Source organism: Leptonychotes weddellii, unplaced genomic scaffold, assembly GCF_054177405.1.
Source record: "Leptonychotes weddellii isolate Sample4059 unplaced genomic scaffold, ASM5417740v2 HiC_scaffold_5670, whole genome shotgun sequence".
NCBI lineage: Eukaryota > Metazoa > Chordata > Mammalia > Carnivora > Phocidae > Leptonychotes > Leptonychotes weddellii.
Genome location: NW_028024791.1, coordinates 3,804 through 8,623, shown reverse-complemented (window position 1 = coordinate 8,623; position 4,820 = coordinate 3,804). Strand labels below are relative to the sequence as shown.

The window sequence follows — 4,820 nt, the reverse complement described above, 5'->3', positions numbered from 1 at the left end:
ACACTTCCTTCAAGGGTATTTACACAAAGAAGAGTATTATCACCTTAAAAATTATTGAACATACCCATGACTACTTGAAAACAAAGCTATGTTGAAATGCTGGATGTCCAGCTAAGTCCTCTCACCAGCTATGTGAGCACATCATTCTCAGAGCTCACACAATTCAAATCTGTGCCTCAGCAAAATTATAATTTACTACATCACAAAAATTCTAGGTCAGTGAAGAGGAGTCAATATGGCAACGGAAAGGACCTTGAATGCCAGTATCTGTGATACACAACCAAAAATTTTAGTTAAAAAAGATAAAGACAACAGATCTACAGACTAGACCAAATAACTTAATTTTGTCCCTTCTTAGCCAAGACATGTGATCAGGCAAACATCAATAAAGCACTTTTATTTCCATATTGCAAAAACTCTTTCACCACATTAGATAAAACTTACAGTTACCAGGTATACCATAGACAGTATTTTTAAAAGTTGCAAATACTCTTTTATTGTAAGGTTTAAAAAAGAAAAAGGCCAGATAAACATGCCTCCTGAGAGGTGACATGGCAATCTAGGAAAGAATGGTAGGGAGAAAACACAAAAGGGATTAAGGGGAAGCAAAAGGGGAAAACCTAGGCAAGCTAGAATAAATACTTTGACATTTTAGAGCAGAAAGATGACCAGTTTAGAATAAATCAGTGAGCAGTGGAAAGCTAGTCTTCCCTCCAACTTCTTCTTCAGTCCACCCTAGCGAAAGTTTAATTTAAATCCGTATGTTAACTCTTGGCGATGGTCTACATTTTCACTCTTAAATGTAACAACCCACACCCCATCCATACCATCTGCTAGAGCAAAAGAAATCTATAAGATCTCATAGGTGAAGACGACAGTCTTTTGAAAAATCCAGTGGATTTTCTTCATTGGTCTTATCAAATCTTTGGTCTCATCAAACCCATCTAGAGTTTTATTAAGAAAAAAAAAAAAAAAAAACAGCAAGTGTGACCAAAGGATCATAAACCACTTACCAACTGGTCTGGATTAAGTTGCTCCCCATTTTTCAGGCGATCCTTGTAGTCTTCCAGTTTGAGCTACAAAAGAGAAACTTGTATCTACTATAGTCTGATATAAAATTCTGAAGAAATAAACTAAGTAACAGAGTGCTTCTTATGAAAACAAAGTTCTTGAAGTAAGCTATTAATCTGTAAGAATACCAGTTTACTATAAGGCAAGCAGCAACTGTAGGTTAAGGTCCAGTCAGGGGAAAAAATATTACAATCAACATTAGTCTGGTATTAGAACGAAGTTAAGCAGTAATAAAACTCTTTTCTCTTCATGGCCTCTATTTATTATTAGACTACTTAACACATAGGGACTTAACTAGTCAATCATATGCCCTTAACCCAGTGGTGCTCAACCAGGGGCAATTCTGACCCTCAGGGATCTATGGCAATGTCTAGAGATTATTTTTGGTTGTCACTACTTGGGAGGATGGGAAGGAGGTGAAGAGTGCTACTGGCATCTTGTGCATAGAAGCCAGGGATGCTGCTAATCATCCTACAGTGCAGAGGATAGCCCTTCCCCCAACCAACAAAGAATTACCTGGCACAAAATGTCAGTAGCATTTAGGCTGAGAAATCCTGCTCCAACCTCATGCTTAAACTATTAGTTACCTGTTGAATTATGTGGCATTTGTCCAATAGCAAACTTCTTAATGGAAGTATAGAAATGTAAAAGGTATAAGGTATTTTCTCTAGCATTAATACTTAAAGCTTTTTTCACATTAAATTTGATATTTCAGTAAATACATGACAATTTGCATTTATTGTCCCCGTAATGACATGACCCACTATGGTATTCTAAAAGCAGTATTTAGGCTCCTCCCATATTGGCTTTATAGCTTTAAAGTGCTTTCCCAGAAGCTTGAAACAAAAGCATTGGTACTGACCAGATTAAGTATTCAAAATTAAAGAAGTACTATAGTTAAGCTAGAGAGTATAAATACATGTATTCATGTAGTTCCTCTGCCTGGGGAGGAAGACATTAGTCTCCATCAACAGATCCTGCTTTGAATGGATCCTGCTTTTTACTAGTTTCCCATAGTGGCAGGAAATTTGTGCTGACCCAGGCACACTCACCTTATCACACTTGTGATCAACTGCCTAACTGCATGCATTCAAAAGACAACAAAAGACAACTGGTGAGAGCTAGGGCCACAGAGAAGCTACTAATAACTGGCCTTTCTTCACTATCTTCACTACCTGGGTGGGCGGGGCGACAACTAGACTCCATCTCTTCACACTCCTCCATTAAAAGCAACTTCCCTAAGGTTAACTAGGTCATAGAATAAAAATATGCAGCAGTTCCCAGGTCCAGACAGTCACTCACTCACCTCACTGTCACAAGCAAGAGAATCCTGACACAACAAAGCAACATGCACTACTGTTTCACAGGCTACATGACTCAGGAAATGAGCAATGAGTAGGAGCTTTACATCAGCATTTACTGTAACGTTAGGCTGATTACAAGGCGTCTCTTCATAAGGCTTTCCACAATGCTTTCACCTGCCAGTCTTAAACGATCACCTAGCAACACAAAAATCGGTGCTAAAACGTTTCCTGGCTCTATCATCACTGAAGCTTCCAACGACCGCAGTTACCTATACTGCAACACTGCTGCAGAAAGTCACAAGGAAAACAAGCTAAAAAAAATCAGGACACATTGATACTACACTCAAAGAATTAATCTGACCTGAGCTTGCTACCTCTTCAAGTATTTCAACAGTAGCATACGTAATAATTTTACTATGAAGAATATCTGTGTTTAGTTATGCTGAAATATCAAACAGAAAATGTTTAATATACCTAATATTTAACCTGCTCGTATGTTTCCAGCCAGCTAAATCCCAAGGTTACATCTTTTAGGAAAGAATACCTATGAGCCCTGACAGAAAAGTAAAAATGTCAGTTCCCTGACCCTTTAATTAAAGATGGTCCATATACAGGGATGGGAGGGGGAGAAAGTTACCTTCTTTTTCTCGATGTTTCTAATTTTGTGTTTAAGGCATATGAGTCCATTATCAATATATGTCTCATATGCTTGGGAAGGAGAGGCAGCAGAACTGAGAGTAGACTGCAAGGGGCTCATGGCCCGCTGGCTTTCCCCATGCTGATTGTGGTTCACTTGGGGCTTGGCTGACTTCATATTCCCCTCTCTTCCCTCCTCTGAACGGCCTGAAGGTGACTGGTAACCAAAAGGAGATGAAGAGAGTTGCACCATTGAAACAGATGAAGCTGAAGGAAGGAAAAAGAAAAAAAAAAAAAGAGTCGGATATAAAAGTAAATTCAGAGTAGAGGAATACACGGAAGCTTTAACTTCCTTGAGAAGTCTAGACCTACTCCCTCAAAATTCTCTTCCACAGAAGCGAGCTCAAAACCCAGTTATGCTTTAGGTACTGTGCTTCCATTTCACTACTTTTAAGGTGATTAGTACCAAGCACTAGCGCCTTTACGTAGGCAAAATCTACAATACGGGGGATGTTTCCAGAAATTCAACTTTCCACAGAGGGAGAACTGCTAATCAAGCAATGGCTTCAGAGCTCCTCTCTTCTCCTAAGGGCAATCCACATTCTGAATAATTTCTATGGTCAAATGATGACACACAAAAAAATAAGCTCTCCCCCTTAGGATCTTAAGGCAGCCTTTCAAACCTCTCTACATTATCCCTCACCACTAGCCCCAAACCCAATCATAAACAACGCCATTTAAGAGAAAATCCCGAACACAAAATTCTTTTAGAGCCTCATTCACTAACTAAAGAGTAGCTTCTTGAACAAGACCCCTAACTTCCCTTCGCTTGGTCTAGGGCCTACAAGGCAAGTCCGTCACTACTGGACATTTGTAGCGAGGTACTTGCATGCGCCCCGAGTTGGTTTTCTGTTCCGTTTAGACTAAACTGTAACCATTCACACCACACCAGTTTAAAGGCTCATCTTCGCGAGCCTTACACCGCCCTGGAAAGTGGTCCTCGCACCCCCTTCCCCCCCGCGCATCACCTTACGGAGCACCCCCGAAGCAAGGGCATAACAGGCCCCATGCAGGCCAGCGCTGATCCTCAGCCCCCGCAGGGGCCAGCGCGAGAGTCGCCTCCACGGGGCGGCCACTTCAGCGCCCCGAGGGCACCGACCCGCGCCCCTCCCACAAGCCTTCCGGACGCCAAGGCACCAGGCTGGGGCCCCTTCTGCAGGTGCCCCTGGGGAGGCCGACCTGGAAGAAAACGCACAGGCCACCTGCCCTCGACCGCCCCGCCCCGAGGATGCCGAGCCGCCCTTCCACCTCACCGCCGCGGCGGCCACCCAGCCCTGCCCACCCTAATCGGGTGGGCAGCCTCCCCACGCCGCGTCGACCCAGGCCGCCGCAGCTCGGCTTCACCTCCGCAGGCCGCCGAGGCCGCTGCCGCTGCCGCAGCCCGGGCCCGCCTTCGAAAGCCGGCGGGAGCCAGGAGAGCTGCGGAGGTGGACTGGCGCCACCCCGCACTTGCGTCTCCTCCTCCCGCCTCCTCCCTCTCCCCTCCCTGTCCTCGCAGGCGGCGTCTGCGGCGCCCGGCACTCCGCCGACTAAGCCGCTCTCGCCCAGGCCCGCCCTTTCCGCCGCGCGGGGCTTATATAGGCGCCCCCCGCCCCCATCCGCCCGCACGCGCATCCTCGGGCCGCCCCGGCACCGCCTCCTTCCGGTGCCCCAGTCCCCTCTGCCGCCGCCACCGCGGGTCTCGGCCCCGGAGGGCGTTTGTTCCAGGCCCGGCTGCGACGGGAAATCGGTCGCGAGAGGGCGCGTTCT

General features: G+C 45.6%; 1 long non-coding RNA gene across 1 annotated transcript; it reads right to left on the bottom strand.

Annotated features, from left to right (window-relative positions):
- Nucleotides 1-400: 400 nt before the first annotated feature.
- On the bottom strand, nucleotides 401-4,608 carry LOC145719610 (uncharacterized). The gene is made up of 3 exons (XR_014142501.1): nucleotides 4,416-4,608; nucleotides 3,013-3,278; nucleotides 401-1,076 (listed from the first exon to the last, which is right to left on the bottom strand). It is a non-coding gene; the product is annotated as an uncharacterized LOC145719610 (long non-coding RNA).
- Nucleotides 4,609-4,820: the final 212 nt, after the last annotated feature.